Source organism: Ascaphus truei, unplaced genomic scaffold (assembly GCF_040206685.1).
Source record: "Ascaphus truei isolate aAscTru1 unplaced genomic scaffold, aAscTru1.hap1 HAP1_SCAFFOLD_905, whole genome shotgun sequence".
Lineage (NCBI taxonomy): Eukaryota > Metazoa > Chordata > Amphibia > Anura > Ascaphidae > Ascaphus > Ascaphus truei.
Window position 1 is genome coordinate 31,177 of NW_027457244.1, and position 22,763 is coordinate 53,939.

At 43.5% G+C, this 22,763-nt stretch overlaps 2 long non-coding RNA genes across 3 annotated transcripts; both read left to right on the forward strand.

Annotated features, from left to right (window-relative positions):
- Positions 1–1,036: 1,036 nt before the first annotated feature.
- Positions 1,037–4,839, forward strand: LOC142486496 (uncharacterized). The gene is made up of 3 exons (XR_012798992.1): positions 1,037–1,960; positions 3,405–3,508; positions 4,740–4,839. It is a non-coding gene; the product is annotated as an uncharacterized LOC142486496 (long non-coding RNA).
- Positions 4,840–9,926: 5,087 nt separating this feature from the next.
- LOC142486493 (uncharacterized) lies at positions 9,927–21,619 on the forward strand. 2 transcript variants are annotated; one of them, XR_012798988.1, is made up of 4 exons: positions 9,927–10,032; positions 11,249–11,359; positions 13,882–14,001; positions 21,530–21,619. It is a non-coding gene; the product is annotated as an uncharacterized LOC142486493 (long non-coding RNA). The 2 variants fall into 2 exon arrangements; XR_012798989.1 differs by lacking the exon at positions 21,530–21,619 and adding an exon at positions 15,022–15,081 and having other exon boundaries at positions 13,882–14,003.
- Positions 21,620–22,763: the final 1,144 nt, after the last annotated feature.

Here is a 22,763-nt window from a genome sequence, read left to right on the forward strand (position 1 = left end):
CAAATTCCCAAGGTCACTTTTCCCTACTAATCCTACTTGATCTATCTGCTGCGTTTGATGCTCTCAATCACTCTCCTCCTTCATATTCTAAACTCTCTCTTGGTATCCGTAACACAGTTCTATCCTGGTTTTCATCATAACTTTCCTGTCACACATTCTCCATCTCTGTTGCTAACATGTCTTCGTCTTCTATTGATCTGTCTGTGGGTATACATCAGGGCTCTGTTCTGAGATCTCTCTTTCTCTCTACATACTATCATTTGGTGACCTCATCAACTCTTTGTGACAATCCTATAAATAACAAATACAAATATCAGGTCATGGGAATAAGTGATTTGGACATAAAAGTAACATTTCGGAAGTGTGGACAACTAATACATCTTGTAGATTGCCTTTACAGTGTGATGTCATTGATTCAGTAGATTGTGTGCAGACCAGGACTGCAGTACAGTGTCACTCACATGGATGACTTGCGTGGTAGAAGCTCAAGAACAAGGATGTCAAACTCCAGTCCTCGAGGGCAGCAAACAGGCCAGGTTTTCAGGATATCCCTACTGAAAACCTGGCCTGTTTGGGACCCTCGAGGACTGGAGTTTGACATGCATGCTCTAGAAGGAGCACCGCTGTGGGTGGGAGGTGGATTTGCTTTGCATCAAATGGTTTGGAGCAAGGTTTATTGTATGTATTATCATAATAACAATGCAATGCTTAACTTTTATTTCAGGAGGGATGACTGCAGAACAGAAGTGAATATTGAAGCCATGTGTTCCTTTTCTTGCAAAAGAGAAAATTTGAAGGACAGTTGAAGAGAAGGAAAATTACTACACCGAGACAGATAAGCAATGTGTATATTTCTCATTTACCATTTAGTATTTGTCGTTTTATTGACTCCACACAATCCGGCTGCTACGGGTTTCACATTGAATATTTTCATCTCTACTCTACCCCTTCCTGTGATCTGAACCATGCAAGTTTTCGTTGATTCAATACATCATGAGTAGAGGGTGGCTACAGTATGAAGTAAAGACCCAAGGACCACATCTACTACCATTCATAACAAGAACATGTGCAGTTGCGCACAGCTGCAGTTCTATGTGATTGTTATGAAAGGTTGAGGTGGTTCAATTCTATGAATCTGGAGTGGGATGGATCCTGTTTGCATCATATGGTTTCATCTAGGCCAGTAGATTATATAACTCTCAGTACAGGTTACACATGGCATCAGTATTAGTGATTTAAAGAGGAGGAAAGCTTCAATGTGGAGAACAAAGCCAAGTAATGTTGAAGTTACTCCTTTTACCATTTACTTGGTCAGTCTGTACTGTCTACTCTCCACACAGCTGCTAAGGATCTTCCATTTTAAATACTTTCACCTCCTATTCTGCACTGCTTTGCTGCCCATTATTCAGAGATGCGTTCCAGTCATGTTTAGCACTCTGAATCTCTCTGCAGTCATTGGTTCAGCACATCATGGGTAGAGCATGGCTACAGATACAGCAAGCTATTATTATTTTACCGGCTGATCACCCATAATATTGCATTAAAACATAGAATATCACTTAATTTCCAAAAGATTCAGTGATGCTGATAATGCAGAATCTGACAACATTTCCCATCATAATGCCATAATGCACAAGTGGGAGAAATAATCCTTGCTATATCTGTACATTGTGTGACGTATTACCTCCATGACCAATGAGAGCAAGTACATCTTCTGTATAGAGCGGCTGTGTTATGATGCAGTTATTGATCATCATTGACATAATCACAAGAATCTTATGCAAAGGGAAATTGTCCGCAGCGAAGTGAGATTTCAGCCCCCAAACGTCTGTAATATTAATGCAATGTCTTACTTTTGTTGCAGTGAACACTGAAGAGACGGATCTACTACAACACTGTACAGGATGAGCATACGCTACAAGCAGCAAAATGATCTTGCAGTTGACAGTATGTTGTTCTGGTAATGTGCACAATTATTATTTATGGGCTACACACCACAGTGCTGGACATATTCTGTTAACTTCAACTCTACTCCTAACATGGAGATGTCTTCCTGGTGTTACTGATTCAGTACATCATATGCACAGTGTGGTTATGATATGATGGATTGATTTAATGAACCCACCAACCAATGATGACATCTGCATCATCTTCTGTAAAGTGCAGCTACAGCATGATATTATCAGCATTTGGTGCGGTATAATCAGAGGTATGTATGTGCTTTTGTGCCTGTTTTAAGTCCTCCAGCTTAACGCCCCTACACCTCCCACTACACAGGCATACTTACTTATGCATACACTGACATCTGGCATACCTACACACACCCCAGGGCCACTTCCTTCCCCTGATGTCAGGGAGAGGATGGGCATGCAGAGTGCAGTAAGTCTCCACGTTACTCTGGCCAACAGTCTTGGCCTACCTCCAGCATCTGTCACCCACAACATCTGTTCCCTCCTTGTAAAGTGCTGAACTATCTCACCTGGGTCAGTGCTATAGCTGATCACAGTGCCCGATCAGGATGTCACTGTGACAGGCAGCAGTGCAGATTGACCGGTCAATCAATGCAGTGCCGCAACATATGCACTAAATGAGATTTCCGTGCCCCCAGTCAGGTTACTCCCTGGGCAGTGACCCTGCTCACACCCTCCCCTAGTTCCACCTCTGATCACAATTATCTCTCTTGGAGAGTGTAGCAAATTGGAGTTGGGGGAATCTCACCTCTGCCATGCATGGTCACAATCTGGGCACAGGACCCAAATAGTGGGCAATGTGGCACTTCTTACAGTAGAGAATAAGTAACTTTATTCTTTACTTGTGTATTAAGGACCTTATTTGCATTAAATTCAGTCCACATGGGACCAAGACTTTCTGGCTTACTGAACAAAGTGGAATTGTTTCGTAGAGGGTGGAGAATTGTATTTTATCTGAAATTACCCCCTCTGCACAAAATACAAACAATTATACCCATACAAGTACCTTGTGGAAGTTGTTGCCCTCTATCTTCCTGTGGTCTCTCCCTGTTTCTCACCGTGCCTCCTCCCATTTCCTTGCACCTCTGCGTCTCCGCATATATCCCTATACTCAGAGCCGGCTCCGGTCAGTGACATGGGATGCCCAAATATGAGCATACCCATATATGGGCATCCATGCCACTGACCGGAGCCCGCTCTGTTGCGGATATGGAGAGAGACTGGGAGATTTACATCCCCTTATAATTCATATGGTGCATAGTACCGGCACGTATTGTTTTACCGGTACTGTGTACCTTCCTACTTTCACACTGGTACAGTATATGCTGCAGTGGGACTGAGAGGGATATATTGGTAACACATAGTCATTGTTGGGGGAATTCAATCCATTTTGAAAATAGTAATGAAATGTTTTTTACTTTTCTTTTTTTTCAGTAATGAAGAATGAAACATTTCTGTTAAAATTGAATTGGAGGTGAACTGGATTCATCATCAACTCTGCACCAGTGTGAATTGATGTTCTTTAATGTTCTGATAAGGTACATGCAACATCTCTTCCTCAACCCCTGCACCACTCTCTGCCTCTTGCCTCTCTCTCTCCACCTCCCTGCTAAGCGTATTAACCCATCTAATGTAATCCACATTCCATGTCTCACTTTACTCTTCACTTCTCACGTGCCCTCTGGAATGACTGCTCTCTGACTAACAAGGTCTATTTGTACATGACCTCTTCTGCTCTCATCATCCACCACCTCTCATTCCCCTCACCCCTGTCCTACTCGATACCTCAGCTTAATTGAACTCTCTCCTCTGACATCTACCCTTATCTCTAACCTCTCCTCACTTTCTGCTTAAACTAACTATCTTGTTAACTTTTACAATGCTATCATCTCCTCCTCCTCCCTCCTCCTCCTCCCTCCTCCATCATATATATGCCCCTTCTAGGCTCTGACACACTCATCCCTGTAAGGCCATGATTATCATGGGCACATGCTTGGTCATCCACAGTGCGTGCGAGCGATGCAGAGCCGCCTCGGACCTCAGTGCAGGGATTGCTGCATACCCCCAGCATCTGTCACCCACAAACAATACACACACTAATACTCCCCACAATACACACTATAATACCTCCTCAATACTAATCTCCCCAATAATATTATAGCTCCAAACACAATATACACAACACCCTTACACAAGATACACAATCTAGTACTCTCCTCTGCACCTCTACACACAATATAATACTCCCACACACACAATATACACACTACCCTCCTACCCCCATAAAATACAACCAATAATACACACACACTTTGTGGATGTTGGGACCAGCTCCCGGCATGCACCAGTGAAAGAGAGAGGCCCGCAGAAGCTCGGAAGAACTCCCTCCATCCGTGCCTTCCTCCGTTTCACATCTTCTCCCTGTCTCTCTCCCTCCCTTTCCTTGCATCTCCCTGCGTCTTTACGTATACCCAGTCAGTGACGGCTCTGGTCACGTGATGCCTTAATATGGGCTTATCCATATATGTTCATCCACGTCACTAATGTGATGCCCGCACTGTTGCGGAGCTGGTACTTACGACGGGCACTTATTGTTTTATCAGTACTGCGTACCTGACTCTACCGGCCTACTTTCAACACTAGTACAATATGTGCTTCACTACGAGTGAGTGGGGAATATTGGCATCACACAGTCACTGTTGAATATGCCATTCAATCCATTTTGAAAATAGTAATGCAATGTGGTTTTGTTTTGTTTGCTTTTTGCAGTAATGAAGAATGGAAAAGTTATATTAAAATTAAATTGGAGGGGGACTAGATTCAGCATTTCATCATGAACTCTGCACTTGTGAGAATTTAACTTCTTGAATACCCTGACAGGTACACGCAACATTAAGACTATAATCTGCTGTGCAAGCTTTCGTGCTATACCTCCCCCTCAGGTTTTGATTTATACATTTGCTCCCTCAATTCATGTCCTCTAATATTTGAAAGCTCTCTCCTAGCATTTTCTCTTTACCACAGAACGTCATCCCAATGTAACCTCTCTCTTGTTCTTTCTGCTGGCTGTTTCCTCACTCCTCTGTTAAACTTTTCTAATTTCTCTAACTTCCACACTCCTGCTTTTATCCACATGTTCTCCTCTTTCCTTCCCCTACCTTTGCATGTGTCTACACACTGCACCATTTGTACAGACCTCTATTGCAGCTATTTCTGCACTGCTCAATGAAAAGCACTCTTTAATATCCTATTCTCTGTGCCCCCTCTCTCTGCGCCCCCTCTTTTGGCGCCTCCTCTCTCTGCGCCCCCTCTCTCTGCGCCTATCTGTCTCATTCTCTCTACGTCCCTCTCTCTCTACATAGAGCTATCTCTGTCTCTCTCTACACCTATCTCTGTGTCTCCTTCTATGTTTGCTGATGTGTGGGATATCTCTTATAATCTTGAACCTGCTCATATACACATCGGGCCTCCCTGCCTCTGCCTCCCTGCTAAGAGTGTTAACCTATCTAATGTAATCCACATTCCTTTCCTTACTTTTCTCTTCCCTTCTCCTATGCCATCTGGAATGTCCGTTCTCTGACTAACAAGGCTCTAGTTGTACATGACCTCTTCTGCTCTCATCATTCACAATCAGTCATTCCCCTCACCCCATCTTACCTGTCCCACTGATTTGCCTCTGCTTAATTAAACTCTCCTCTGACATCTACTCTAACCTCTCTGCTCTCTCTCTCTTTCCGCTTAAACTAACAATCTTATTAACTCTTACAATGCTATCCTCCTATCTATATGCCCCCTCTAGGCTCTGACACACTTGTCCCTCTAGCCCACACCCTTGGCTAAATTCCCAAACATGTTCATCACACTTCCACTCGCTGTTCTTAATGCCTATGAAGGAAATCACACAATTGATATTTGATTTTTCTACAGTAAAAATGTCTCCAGTCCTGTATAAAGCTGCTCTCTGGGGCCAAACCACACTACTTTTTTTTCACATTCATCAACACTCAAATTTAATTTACGCTGTCTTTTTTTCCCTGTATTTGACTCCCTCCACTAACCTTCTCCTCACACTTGCCATCCTTCCTTCACTTCTCCTCAAGCATTTGACTACTTCAGAGGCAAGGTGGATGCCACCCACAAGGAGATTCCTTCTGTCCCTTCCCCCTTCTCTCCTTCTACCTAATTCTCCTTCTGCATTTGACTCTTTTTCTTCTCTTACAGAGCTGGAAGCAAATCATCTTCTCTTCTCCCTCTACCACATGCCCTCTAGATCGTATCCCCTCACACCTTACTGCATCTCTTAGTCCCCACTCTCACCCACATCTTCAATTCCTCCCTATTCTCTGGCTCTTTACCCTCTTACTTTAAGCCTGTAGTGGTCACCCTTTTCTCAGAAACAACCTACACCCTATGTGCCTTACTAACTACCGCCCTGTATCCCTCCTGCTGTTTGTCTCCTAATTGCTAGAATGTCAACATTCTTAAATCACATTCCCTCCTGGATCCTTTACAACCTGCCTTTCGTACAGCTCGTTCTACAGACTGTGCTTAAAGCAAATTCCCAAGGTCACTTTTCCCTACTAATCCTACTTGATCTATCTGCTGCGTTTGATGCTCTCAATCACTCTCCTCCTTCATATTCTAAACTCTCTCTTGGTATCCGTAACACAGTTCTATCCTGGTTTTCATCATAACTTTCCTGTCACACATTCTCCATCTCTGTTGCTAACATGTCTTCGTCTTCTATTGATCTGTCTGTGGGTATACATCAGGGCTCTGTTCTGAGATCTCTCTTTCTCTCTACATACTATCATTTGGTGACCTCATCAACTCTTTGTGACAATCCTATAAATAACAAATACAAATATCAGGTCATGGGAATAAGTGATTTGGACATAAAAGTAACATTTCGGAAGTGTGGACAACTAATACATCTTGTAGATTGCCTTTACAGTGTGATGTCATTGATTCAGTAGATTGTGTGCAGACCAGGACTGCAGTACAGTGTCACTCACATGGATGACTTGCGTGGTAGAAGCTCAAGAACAAGGATGTCAAACTCCAGTCCTCGAGGGCCGCAAACAGGCCAGGTTTTCAGGATATCCCTACTGAAAACCTGGCCTGTTTGGGAACCTCGAGGACTGGAGTTTGACATGCATGCTCTAGAAGGAGCACAGCTGTGGGTGGGAGGTGGATTTGCTTTGCATCAAATGGTTTCGAGCAAGGTTTATTGTATGTATTATCATAATAACAATGCAATGCTTAACTTTTATTTCAGGAGGGATGACTGCAGAACAGAAGTGAATATTGAAGCCATGTGTTCCTTTTCTTGCAAAAGAGAAAATTTGAAGGACAGTTGAAGAGAAGGAAAATTACTACACAGAGACAGATAAGCAATGTGTATATTTCTCATTTACCATTTAGTATTTGTCGTTTTATTGACTCCACACAATCCGGCTGCTACGGGTTTCACATTGAATATTTTCATCTCTACTCTACCCCTTCCTGTGATCTGAACCATGCAGGTTTTCGTTGATTCAATACATCATGAGTAGAGGGTGGCTACAGTATGAAGTAAAGACCCAAGGACCACATCTACTACCATTCATAACAAGAACATGTGCAGTAGCGCACAGCTGCAGTTCTATGTGATTGTTATGAAAGGTTGAGGTGGTTCAATTCTATGAATCTGGAGTGGGATGGATCCTGTTTGCATCATATGGTTTCATCTAGGCCAGTAGATTATATAACTCTCAGTACAGGTTACACATGGCATCAGTATTAGTGATTTAAAGAGGAGGAAAGCTTCAATGTGGAGAACAAAGCCAAGTAATGTTGAAGTTACTCCTTTTACCATTTACTTGGTCAGTCTGTACTGTCTACTCCCCACACAGCTGCTAAGGGTCTTCCATTTTAAATACTTTCACCTCCTATTCTGCACTGCTTTGCTGCCCATTATTCAGAGATGCGTTCCAGTCATGTTTAGCACTCTGAATCTCTCTGCAGTCATTGGTTCAGCACATCATGGGTAGAGCATGGCTACAGATGCAGCAAGCTATTATTATTTTACCGGCTGATCATCCATAATATTGCATTAAAACATAGAATATCACTTAATTTCCAAAAGATTCAGTGATGCTGATAATGCAGAATCTCACAACATTTCCCATCATAATGCCATAATGCACCAGTGGGAGAAATAATCCTTGCTATATCTGTACATTGTGTGACGTATTACCTCCATGACCATTGATAGCAAGTACATCTTCTGTATAGAGCGGCTGTGTTATGATGTAGTTATTGATCATCATTGACATAATCACAAGAATCTTATGCAAAGGGAAATTGTCCGCAGCGAAGTGAGATTTCAGCCCCCAAACGTCTGTAATATTAATGCAATGTCTTACTTTTGTTGCAGTGAACACTGAAGAGATGGATCTACTACAACACTGCACAGGACGAGCATACACTACAAGCAGCAAAATGATCTTGCAGTTGACAGTATGTTGTTCTGGTAATGTGCACAATTATTATTTATGGGCTACACACCACAGTGCTGGACATATTCTGTTAACTTCAACTCTACCCCTAACATGGAGATGTCTTCCTGGTGTTACTGATTCAGTACATCATATGCACAATGTGGCTATGATATGATGGATTGATTTAATGAACCCACCAACAACTGATGACATCTGCATCATCTTCTGTAAAGTGCAGCTACAGCATGATATTATCAGCATTTGGTGCGGTATAATCAGAGGTATCTATGTGCTTTTGTGCCTGGTTTAAGTCCTCCAGATTAACGCCCCTACACCTCCCACTCCACAGGCATACTTACTTATGCATACACTGTCATCTGGCATACCTACACACACCCCAGGGCCACTTCCTTCCCCTGATGTCAGGGAGAGGATGGGCATGCAGAGTGCAGTAAGTCTCCACATTACTCTGGCCAACAGTCTTGGCCTACCCCCAGCATCTGTCACCCACAACATCTGTTCCCTCCTTGTAAAGTGCTGAACTATCTCACCTGGGTCAGTGCTATAGCTGATCACAGTGCCCGATCATGATGTCACTGTGACAGGCAGCAGTGCAGATTGACCGGTCAATCAATGCAGTGCCGCAACATATGCACTAAATGAGATTTCCGTGCCCCCAGTCAGGTAACTCCCTGGGCAGCGACCCTGCTCACCCACTCCCCTAGTTCCACCTCTGATCACAATTATCTCTCTTGGAGAGTGTAGCAAATTGGAGTTGGGGGAATCTCACCTCTGCCATGCATGGTCACAATCTGGGCACAGGACCCAAATAGTGGGCAATGTGGCACTTCTTACAGTAGAGAATAAGTAACTATATTCTTTACTTGTGTATTAAGGACCTTATTTGCATTAAATTCAGTCCACATGGGACCAAGACTTTCTGGCTTACTGAACAAAGTGGAATTGTTTCGTAGAGGGTGGAGAATTGTATTTTATCTGAAATTACCCCCTCTGCACAAAATACAAACAATTATACCCATACAAGTACCTTGTGGAAGTTGTTGCCCTCTATCTTCCTGTGGTCTCTCCCTGTTTCTCACCGTGCCTCCTCCCATTTCCTTGCACCTCTGCGTCTCCGCATATATCCCTATACTCAGAGCCGGCTCCGGTCAGTGACATGGGATGCCCAAATATGAGCATACCCATATATGGGCATCCATGCCACTGACCGGAGCCCGCTCTGTTGCGGATATGGAGAGAGACTGGGAGATTTACATCCCCTTATAATTCATATGGTGCATAGTACCGGCACGTATTGTTTTACCGGTACTGTGTACCTTCCTACTTTCACACTGGTACAGTATATGCTGCAGTGGGACTGAGAGGGATATATTGGTAACACATAGTCATTGTTGGGGGAACTCAATCCATTTTGAAAATAGTAATGCAATGTTTTTTACTTTTCTTTTTTTTCAGTAATGAAGAATGAAACATTTCTGTTAAAATTGAATTGGAGGTGAACTGGATTCATCATCAACTCTGCACCAGTGTGAATTGATGTTCTTTAATGTTCTGATAAGGTACATGCAACATCTCTTCCTCAACCCCTGCACCACTCTCTGCCTCTTGCCTCTCTCTCTCCACCTCCCTGCTAAGCGTATTAACCCATCTAATGTAATCCACATTCCATGTCTCACTTTACTCTTCACTTCTCACGTGCCCTCTGGAATGTCTGCTCTCTGACTAACAAGGTCTATTTGTACATGACCTCTTCTGCTCTCATCATCCACCACCTCTCATTCCCCTCACCCCTGTCCTACTCGATACCTCAGCTTAATTGAACTCTCTCCTCTGACATCTACCCTTATCTCTAACCTCTCCTCACTTTCTGCTTAAACTAACTATCTTGTTAACTTTTACAATGCTATCATCTCCTCCCTCCTCCATCATATATATGCCCCTTCTAGGCTCTGACACACTCATCCCTCTAAGGCCATGATTATCATGGGCACATGCTTGGTCGTCCACAGTGTGTGCGAGCGATGCAGAGCCGCCTCGGACCTCAGTGCAGGGATTGCTGTATACCCCCAGCATCTGTCACCCACAAACAATACACACACTAATACTCCCCACAATACACACTATAATACCTCCTCAATACTAATCTCCCCAATAATATTATAGCTCCAAACACAATATACACAACACCCTTACACAAGATACACAATCTAGTACTCTCCTCTGCACCTCTACACACAATATAATACTCCCACACACACAATATACACACTACCCTCCTACCCCCATAACATACAACCAATAATACACACATACTTTGTGGATGTTGGGACCAGCTCCCAGCATGCACCAGTGAAAGAGAGAGGCCCGCAGAAGCTCGGAAGAACTCCCTCTCTCCATCCGTGCCTTCCTCCGTTTCACATCTTCTCCCTGTCTCTCTCCCTCCCTTTCCTTGCATCTCCCTGCGTCTTTACGTATACCCAGTCAGTGACAGCTCTGGTCACGTGATGCCTTAATATGGGCTTATCCATATATGTTCATCCACGTCACTAATGTGATGCCCGCACTGTTGCGGAGCTGGTACTTACGACGGGCACTTATTGTTTTATCAGTACTGCATACCTGACTCTACCGGCCTTCTTTCAACACTAGTACAATATGTGCTTCACTACGAGTGAGTGGGGAATATTGGCATCACACAATCACTGTAGAATATGCCATTCAATCCATTTTGAAAATAGTAATGCAATGTGGTTTTGTTTTGTTTGCTTTTTGCAGTAATGAAGAATGGAAAAGTTATATTAAAATTAAATTGGAGGAGAACTAGATTCAGCATTTCATCATGAACTCTGCACTTGTGAGAATTTAACTTCTTGAATACCCTGACAGGTACACGCAACATTAAGACTATAATCTGCTGTGCAAGCTTTCGTGCTATACCTCCCCCTCAGGTTTTGATTTATACATTTGCTCCCTCAATTCATGTCCTCTAATATTTGAAAGCTCTCTCCTAGCATTTTCTCTTTACCACAGAACGTCATCCCAATGTAACCTCTCTCTTGTTCTTTCTGCTTGCTGTTTCCTCACTCCTCTGTTAAACTTTTCTAATTTCTCTAACTTCCACACTCCTGCTTTTATCCACATGTTCTCCTCTTTCCTTCCCCTACCTTTGCATGTGTCTACACACTGCACCATTTGTACAGACCTCTATTGCAGCTATTTCTGCACTGCTCAATGAAAAGCACTCATGTACATCCTATTCTCTGCGCCCCCTCTCTCTCTGCGCCCCCTCTCTCTCTGCGCCCCCTCTCTCTCTGCGCCCCCTCTCTCTCTGCGCCCCCTCTCTCTCTGCGCCCCCTCTCTCTCTGCGCCCCCTCTCTCTCTGCGCCCCCTCTCTCTCTGCGCCCCCTCTCTTTCTGCGCCCCCTCTCTCTGCGCCCCCTCTCTCTGCGCCTATCTGTCTCATTCTCTCTACGTCCCTCTCTCTCTACATAGAGCTATCTCTGGCTCTCTCTACACCTATCTCTGTGTCTCCTTCTATGTTTGCTGATGTGTGGGATATCTCTTATAATCTTGAACCTGCTCATATACACATCGGGTCTCTCTGCCTCTGCCTCCCTGCTAAGAGTGTTAACCTATCTAATGTAATCCACATTCCTTTCCTTACTTTTCTCTTCCCTTCTCCTATGCCCTCTGGAATGTCCGTTCTCTGACTAACAAGGCTCTAGTTGTACATGACCTCTTCTGCTCTCATCATTCACAATCAGTCATTCCCCTCACCCCATCTTACCTGTCCCACTGATTTTCCTCTGCTTAATTAAACTCTCCTCTGACATCTACTCTAACCTCTCTGCTCTCTCTCTCTCTCTCTTTCTGCTTAAACTGACAATCTTATTAACTCTTACAATGCTATCCTCTATATGCCCCTTCAAGCTGTGACACACTCGTCCCTCTAACCCACACCCTTGGCTAAATTCCCAAACATGTTCATCACACTTCCACTCGCTGTTCTTAATGCCTATGAAGGAAATCTCACACTTGATGTTTGATTTTTCTACAGTAAAAATGTCTCCAGTCCTGTATAAAGCTGCTCTCTTGGGCCAAACCACACTACTTTTTTTTCCACATTCATCAACACACAAATTTAATTTACGCTGTCTTTTTTCCCCTGTATTTGACTCCCTCCACTAACCTTCTTCTCACACTTGCCATCCTTCCTTCACTTCTCCTCAAGCATTTGACTACTTCAGAGGCAAGGTGGATGCCACCCACAAGGAGATTCCTTCTGTCCCTTCCCCCTTCTCTCCTTCTACCTAATTCTCCTTCTGCATTTGACTCCTTTTCTTCTCTTACAGAGCTGGAAGCTAATCATCTTCTCTTCTCCCTCTACCACATGCCCTCTAGATCGTATCCCCTCACACCTTACTGCATCTCTTAGTCCCCACTCTCACCCACATCTTCAAGTCCTCCCTATTCTCTGGCTCTTTACCCTCTTACTTTAAGCCTGTAGTGGTCACCCTTTTCTCAGAAACAACCTACACCCTATGTGCCTTACTAACTACCGCCCTATATCCCTCCTGCTGTTTGTCTCCTAATTGCTAGAATGTCAACATTCTTAAATCACATGCCCTCCTGGATCCTTTACAACCTGCCTTTCGTACAGCTCGTTCTACAGACTGTGCTTAAAGCAAATTCCCAAGGTCACTTTTCCCTACTAATCCTACTTGATCTATCTGCTGCGTTTGATGCTCTCAATCACTCTCCTCCTTCATATTCTAAACTCTCTCTTGGTATCCGTAACACAGTTCTATCCTGGTTTTCATCATAACATTCCTGTCACACATTCTCCATCTCTGTTGCTAACATGTCTTCGTCTTCTATTGATCTGTCTGTGGGTATACATCAGGGCTCTGTTCTGAGATCTCTCTTTCTCTGTACATACTATCATTTGGTGACCTCATCAACTCTTTGTGACAATCCTATAAATAACAAATACAAATATCAGGTCATGGGAATAAGTGATTTGGACATAAAAGTAACATTTCGGAAGTGTGGACAACTAATACATCTTGTAGATTGCCTTTACAGTGTGATGTCATTGATTCAGTAGATTGTGTGCAGACCAGGACTGCAGTACAGTGTCACTCACATGGATGACTTGCGTGGTAGAAGCTCAAGAACAAGGATGTCAAACTCCAGTCCTCGAGGGCAGCAAACAGGCCAGGTTTTCAGGATATCCCTACTGAAAACCTGGCCTGTTTGGGACCCTCGAGGACTGGAGTTTGACATGCATGCTCTAGAAGGAGCACAGCTGTGGGTGGGAGGTGGATTTGCTTTGCATCAAATGGTTTGGAGCAAGGTTTATTGTATGTATTATCATAATAACAATGCAATGCTTAACTTTTATTTCAGGAGGGATGACTGCAGAACAGAAGTGAATATTGAAGCCATGTGTTCCTTTTCTTGCAAAAGAGAAAATTTGAAGGACAGTTGAAGAGAAGGAAAATTACTACACAGAGACAGATAAGCAATGTGTATATTTCTCATTTACCATTTAGTATTTGTCGTTTTATTGACTCCACACAATCCGGCTGCTACGGGTTTCACATTGAATATTTTCATCTCTACTCTACCCCTTCCTGTGATCTGAACCATGCAAGTTTTCGTTGATTCAATACATCATGAGTAGAGGGTGGCTACAGTATGAAGTAAAGACCCAAGGACCACATCTACTACCATTCATAACAAGAACATGTGCAGTAGCGCACAGCTGCAGTTCTATGTGATTGTTATGAAAGGTTGAGGTGGTTCAATTCTATGAATCTGGAGTGGGATGGATCCTGTTTGCATCATATGGTTTCATCTAGGCCAGTAGATTATATAACTCTCAGTACAGGTTACACATGGCATCAGTATTAGTGATTTAAAGAGGAGGAAAGCTTCAATGTGGAGAACAAAGCCAAGTAATGTTGAAGTTACTCCTTTTACCATTTACTTGGTCAGTCTGTACTGTCTACTCTCCACACAGCTGCTAAGGATCTTCCATTTTAAATACTTTCACCTCCTATTCTGCACTGCTTTGCTGCCCATTATTCAGAGATGCGTTCCAGTCATGTTTACCACTCTGAATCTCTCTGCCGTCATTGGTTCAGCACATCATGGGTAGAGCATGGCTACAGATACAGCAAGCTATTATTATTTTACCGGCTGGTCACCCATAATATTGCATTAAAACATAGAATATCACTTAATTTCCAAAAGATTCAGTGATGCTGATAATGCAGAATCTCACAACATTTCCCATCATAATGCCATAATGCACAAGTGGGAGAAATAATCCTTGCTATATCTGTACATTGTGTGACGTATTACCTCAATGACCAATGAGAGCAAGTACATCTTCTGTATAGAGCGGCTGTGTTATGATGCAGTTATTGATCATCATTGACATAATCACAAGAATCTTATGCAAAGGGAAATTGTCCGCAGCGAAGTGAGATTTCAGCCCCCAAACGTCTGTAATATTAATGCAATGTCTTACTTTTGTTGCAGTGAACACTGAAGAGACGGATCTACTACAACACTGTACAGAATGAGCATACGCTACAAGCAGCAAAATGATCTTGCAGTTGACAGTATGTTGTTCTGGTAATGTGCACAATTATTATTTATGGGCTACACACCACAGTGCTGGACATATTCTGTTAACTTCAACTCTACTCCTAACATGGAGATGTCTTCCTGGTGTTACTGATTCAGTACATCATATGCACAGTGTGGTTATGATATGATGGATTGATTTAATGAACCCACCAACCAATGATGACATCTGCATCATCTTCTGTAAAGTGCAGCTACAGCATGATATTATCAGCATTTGGTGCGGTATAATCAGAGGTATCTATGTGCTTTTGTGCCTGTTTTAAGTCCTCCAGCTTAACGCCCCTACACCTCCCACTACACAGGCATACTTACTTATGCATACACTGACATCTGGCATACCTACACACACCCCAGGGCCACTTCCTTCCCCTGATGTCAGGGAGAGGATGGGCATGCAGAGTGCAGTAAGTCTCCACGTTACTCTGGCCAACAGTCTTGGCCTACCTCCAGCATCTGTCACCCACAACATCTGTTCCCTCCTTGTAAAGTGCTGAACTATCTCACCTGGGTCAGTGCTATAGCTGATCACAGTGCCCGATCAGGATGTCACTGTGACAGGCAGCAGTGCAGATTGACCGGTCAATCAATGCAGTGCCGCAACATATGCACTAAATGAGATTTCCGTGCCCCCAGTCAGGTTACTCCCTGGGCAGTGACCCTGCTCACACCCTCCCCTAGTTCCACCTCTGATCACAATTATCTCTCTTGGAGAGTGTAGCAAATTGGAGTTGGGGGAATCGCACCTCTGCCATGCATGGTCACAATCTGGGCACAGGACCCAAATAGTGGGCAATGTGGCACTTCTTACAGTAGAGAATAAGTAACTTTATTCTTTACTTGTGTATTAAGGACCTTATTTGCATTAAATTCAGTCCACATGGGACCAAGACTTTCTGGCTTACTGAACAAAGTGGAATTGTTTCGTAGAGGGTGGAGAATTGTATTTTATCTGAAATTACCCCCTCTGCACAAAATACAAACAATTATACCCATACAAGTACCTTGTGGAAGTTGTTGCCCTCTATCTTCCTGTGGTCTCTCCCTGTTTCTCACCGTGCCTCCTCCCATTTCCTTGCACCTCTGCGTCTCCGCATATATCCCTATACTCAGAGCCGGCTCCGGTCAGTGACATGGGATGCCCAAATATGAGCATACCCATATATGGGCATCCATGCCACTGACCGGAGCCCGCTCTGTTGCGGATATGGAGAGAGACTGGGAGATTTACATCCCCTTATAATTCATATGGTGCATAGTACCGGCACGTATTGTTTTACCGGTACTGTGTACCTTCCTACTTTCACACTGGTACAGTATATGCTGCAGTGGGACTGAGAGGGATATATTGGTAACACATAGTCATTGTTGGGGGAATTCAATCCATTTTGAAAATAGTAATGAAATGTTTTTTACTTTTCTTTTTTTTCAGTAATGAAGAATGAAACATTTCTGTTAAAATTGAATTGGAGGTGAACTGGATTCATCATCAACTCTGCACCAGTGTGAATTGATGTTCTTTAATGTTCTGATAAGGTACATGCAACATCTCTTCCTCAACCCCTGCACCACTCTCTGCCTCTTGCCTCTCTCTCTCCACCTCCCTGCTAAGCGTATTAACCCATCTAATGTAATCCACATTCCATGTCTCACTTTACTCTTCACTTCTCACGTGCCCTCTGGAATGACTGCTCTCTGACTAACAAGGTCTATTTGTACATGACCTCTTCTGCTCTCATCATCCACAACCTCTCATTCCCCTCACCCCTGTCCTACTCGATACTCAGCTTAATTGAACTCTCTCCTCTGACATCTACCCTTATCTCTAACCTCTCCTCACTTTCTGCTTAAACTAACTATCTTGTTAACTTTTACAATGCTATCATCTCCTCCTCCTCCCTCCTCCTCCTCCCTCCTCCATCATATATATGCCCCTTCTAGGCTCTGACACACTCATCCCTCTAAGGCCATGATTATCATGGGCACATGCTTGGTCATCCACAGTGTGTGCGAGCGATGCAGAGCCGCCTCGGACCTCAGTGCAGGGATTGCTGCATACCCCCAGCATCTGTCACCCACAAACAATACACACACTAATACTCCCCACAATACACACTATAATACCTCCTCAATACTAATCTCCCCAATAATATTATAGCTCCAAACACAATATACACAACACCCTTACACAAGATACACAATCTAGTACTCTCCTCTGCACCTCTACACACAATATAATACTCCCACACACACAATATACACACTACCCTCCTACCCCCATAAAATACAACCAATAATACACACACACTTTGTGGATGTTGGGACCAGCTCCCGGCATGCACCAGTGAAAGAGAGAGGCCCGCAGAAGCTCGGAAGAACTCCCTCCATCCGTGACTTCCTCCGTTTCACATCTTCTCCCTGTCTCTCTCTCTCCCTCCCTTTCCTTGCATCTCCCTGCGTCTTTACGTATACCCAGTCAGTGACGGCTCTGGTCACGTGATGCCTTAATATGGGCTTATCCATATATGTTCATCCACGTCACTAATGTGATGCCCGCACTGTTGCGGAGCTGGTACTTACGACGGGCACTTATTGTTTTATCAGTACTGCGTACCTGACTCTACCGGCCTACTTTCAACACTAGTACAATATGTGCTTCACTACGAGTGAGTGGGGAATATTGGCATCACACAGTCACTGTTGAATATGCCATTCAATCCATTTTGAAAATAGTAATGCAATGTGGTTTTGTTTTGTTTGCTTTTTGCAGTAATGAAGAATGGAAAAGTTATATTAAAATTAAATTGGAGGGGGACTAGATTCAGCATTTCATCATGAACTCTGCACTTGTGAGAATTTAACTTCTTGAATACCCTGACAGGTACACGCAACATTAAGACTATAATCTGCTGTGCAAGCTTTCGTGCTATACCTCCCCCTCAGGTTTTGATTTATACATTTGCTCCCTCAATTCATGTCCTCTAATATTTGAAAGCTCTCTCCTAGCATTTTCTCTTTACCACAGAACGTCATCCCAATGTAACCTCTCTCTTGTTCTTTCTGCTTGCTGTTTCCTCACTCCTCTGTTAAACTTTTCTAATTTCTCTAACTTCCACACTCCTGCTTTTATCCACATGTTCTCCTCTTTCCTTCCCCTACCTTTGCATGTGTCTACACACTGCACCATTTGTACAGACCTCTATTGCAGCTATTTCTGCACTGCTCAATGAAAAGCACTCTTTAATATCCTATTCTCTGTGCCCCCTCTCTCTGCGCCCCCTCTTTTGGCGCCTCCTCTCTCTGCGCCCCCTCTCTCTGCGCCTATCTGTCTCATTCTCTCTACGTCCCTCTCTCTCTACATAGAGCTATCTCTGTCTCTCTCTACACCTATCTCTGTGTCTCCTTCTATGTTTGCTGATGTGTGGGATATCTCTTATAATCTTGAACCTGCTCATATACACATCGGGCCTCCCTGCCTCTGCCTCCCTGCTAAGAGTGTTAACCTATCTAATGTAATCCACATTCCTTTCCTTACTTTTCTCTTCCCTTCTCCTATGCCATCTGGAATGCCCGTTCTCTGACTAACAAGGCTCTAGTTGTACATGACCTCTTCTGCTCTCATCATTCACAATCAGTCATTCCCCTCACCCCATCTTACCTGTCCCACTGATTTTCCTCTGCTTAATTAAACTCTCCTCTGACATCTACTCTAACCTCTCTCTCTCTTTCCGCTTAAACTAACAATCTTATTAACTCTTACAATGCTATCCTCCTATCTATATGCCCCCTCTAGGCTCTGACACACTTGTCCCTCTAGCCCACACCCTTGGCTAAATTCCCAAACATGTTCATCACACTTCCACTCGCTGTTCTTAATGCCTATGAAGGAAATCACACAATTGATATTTGATTTTTCTACAGTAAAAATGTCTCCAGTCCTGTATAAAGCTGCTCTCTGGGGCCAAACCACACTACTTTTTTTTTCACATTCATCAACACTCAAATTTAATTTACGCTGTCTTTTTTTCCCTGTATTTGACTCCCTCCACTAACCTTCTCCTCACACTTGCCATCCTTCCTTCACTTCTCCTCAAGCATTTGACTACTTCAGAGGCAAGGTGGATGCCACCCACAAGGAGATTCCTTCTGTCCCTTCCCCCTTCTCTCCTTCTACCTAATTCTCCTTCTGCATTTGACTCCTTTTCTTCTCTTACAGAGCTGGAAGCTTCTCCCTCTACCACATGCCCTCTAGATCGTATCCCCTCACACCTTACTGCATCTCTTAGTCCCCACTCTCACCCACATCTTCAATTCCTCCCTATTCTCTGGCTCTTTACCCTCTTACTTTAAGCCTGTAGTGGTCACCCTTTTCTCAGAAACAACCTACACCCTATGTGCCTTACTAACTACCGCCCTGTATCCCTCCTGCTGTTTGTCTCCTAATTGCTAGAATGTCAACATTCTTAAATCACATTCCCTCCTGGATCCTTTACAACCTGCCTTTCGTACAGCTCGTTCTACAGACTGTGCTTAAAGCAAATTCCCAAGGTCACTTTTCCCTACTAATCCTACTTGATCTATCTGCTGCGTTTGATGCTCTCAATCACTCTCCTCCTTCATATTCTAAACTCTCTCTTGGTATCCGTAACACAGTTCTATCCTGGTTTTCATCATAACTTTCCTGTCACACATTCTCCATCTCTGTTGCTAACATGTCTTCGTCTTCTATTGATCTGTCTGTGGGTATACATCAGGGCTCTGTTCTGAGATCTCTCTTTCTCTCTACATACTATCATTTGGTGACCTCATCAACTCTTTGTGACAATCCTATAAATAACAAATACAAATATCAGGTCATGGGAATAAGTGATTTGGACATAAAAGTAACATTTCGGAAGTGTGGACAACTAATACATCTTGTAGATTGCCTTTACAGTGTGATGTCATTGATTCAGTAGATTGTGTGCAGACCAGGACTGCAGTACAGTGTCACTCACATGGATGACTTGCGTGGTAGAAGCTCAAGAACAAGGATGTCAAACTCCAGTCCTCGAGGGCAGCAAACAGGCCAGGTTTTCAGGATATCCCTACTGAAAACCTGGCCTGTTTGGGACCCTCGAGGACTGGAGTTTGACATGCATGCTCTAGAAGGAGCACCGCTGTGGGTGGGAGGTGGATTTGCTTTGCATCAAATGGTTTCGAGCAAGGTTTATTGTATGTATTATCATAATAACAATGCAATGCTTAACTTTTATTTCAGGAGGGATGACTGCAGAACAGAAGTGAATATTGAAGCCATGTGTTCCTTTTCTTGCAAAAGAGAAAATTTGAAGGACAGTTGAAGAGAAGGAAAATTACTACACCGAGACAGATAAGCAATGTGTATATTTCTCATTTACCATTTAGTATTTGTCGTTTTATTGACTCCACACAATCCGGCTGCTACGGGTTTCACATTGAATATTTTCATCTCTACTCTACCCCTTCCTGTGATCTGAACCATGCAAGTTTTCGTTGATTCAATACATCATGAGTAGAGGGTGGCTACAGTATGAAGTAAAGACCCAAGGACCACATCTACTACCATTCATAACAAGAACATGTGCAGTAGCGCACAGCTGCAGTTCTATGTGATTGTTATGAAAGGTTGAGGTGGTTCAATTCTATGAATCTGGAGTGGGATGGATCCTGTTTGCATCATATGGTTTCATCTAGGCCAGTAGATTATATAACTCTCAGTACAGGTTACACATGGCATCAGTATTAGTGATTTAAAGAGGAGGAAAGCTTCAATGTGGAGAACAAAGCCAAGTAATGTTGAAGTTACTCCTTTTACCATTTACTTGGTCAGTCTGTACTGTCTACTCTCCACACAGCTGCTAAGGATCTTCCATTTTAAATACTTTCACCTCCTATTCTGCACTGCTTTGCTGCCCATTATTCAGAGATGCGTTCCAGTCATGTTTAGCACTCTGAATCTCTCTGCAGTCATTGGTTCAGCACATCATGGGTAGAGCATGGCTACAGATACAGCAAGCTATTATTATTTTACCGGCTGATCACCCATAATATTGCATTAAAACATAGAATATCACTTAATTTCCAAAAGATTCAGTGATGCTGATAATGCAGAATCTGACAACATTTCCCATCATAATGCCATAATGCACAAGTGGGAGAAATAATCCTTGCTATATCTGTACATTGTGTGACGTATTACCTCCATGACCAATGAGAGCAAGTACATCTTCTGTATAGAGCGGCTGTGTTATGATGCAGTTATTGATCATCATTGACATAATCACAAGAATCTTATGCAAAGGGAAATTGTCCGCAGCGAAGTGAGATTTCAGCCCCCAAACGTCTGTAATATTAATGCAATGTCTTACTTTTGTTGCAGTGAACACTGAAGAGACGGATCTACTACAACACTGTACAGGATGAGCATACGCTACAAGCAGCAAAATGATCTTGCAGTTGACAGTATGTTGTTCTGGTAATGTGCACAATTATTATTTATGGGCTACACACCACAGTGCTGGACATATTCTGTTAACTTCAACTCTACTCCTAACATGGAGATGTCTTCCTGGTGTTACTGATTCAGTACATCATATGCACAGTGTGGTTATGATATGATGGATTGATTTAATGAACCCACCAACCAATGATGACATCTGCATCATCTTCTGTAAAGTGCAGCTACAGCATGATATTATCAGCATTTGGTGCGGTATAATCAGAGGTATCTATGTGCTTTTGTGCCTGTTTTAAGTCCTCCAGCTTAACGCCCCTACACCTCCCACTACACAGGCATACTTACTTATGCATACACTGACATCTGGCATACCTACACACACCCCAGGGCCACTTCCTTCCCCTGATGTCAGGGAGAGGATGGGCATGCAGAGTGCAGTAAGTCTCCACGTTACTCTGGCCAACAGTCTTGGCCTACCTCCAGCATCTGTCACCCACAACATCTGTTCCCTCCTTGTAAAGTGCTGAACTATCTCACCTGGGTCAGTGCTATAGCTGATCACAGTGCCCGATCAGGATGTCACTGTGACAGGCAGCAGTGCAGATTGACCGGTCAATCAATGCAGTGCCGCAACATATGCACTAAATGAGATTTCCGTGCCCCCAGTCAGGTTACTCCCTGGGCAGTGACCCTGCTCACACCCTCCCCTAGTTCCACCTCTGATCACAATTATCTCTCTTGGAGAGTGTAGCAAATTGGAGTTGGGGGAATCTCACCTCTGCCATGCATGGTCACAATCTGGGCACAGGACCCAAATAGTGGGCAATGTGGCACTTCTTACAGTAGAGAATAAGTAACTTTATTCTTTACTTGTGTATTAAGGACCTTATTTGCATTAAATTCAGTCCACATGGGACCAAGACTTTCTGGCTTACTGAACAAAGTGGAATTGTTTCGTAGAGGGTGGAGAATTGTATTTTATCTGAAATTACCCCCTCTGCACAAAATACAAACAATTATACCCATACAAGTACCTTGTGGAAGTTGTTGCCCTCTATCTTCCTGTGGTCTCTCCCTGTTTCTCACCGTGCCTCCTCCCATTTCCTTGCACCTCTGCGTCTCCGCATATATCCCTATACTCAGAGCCGGCTCCGGT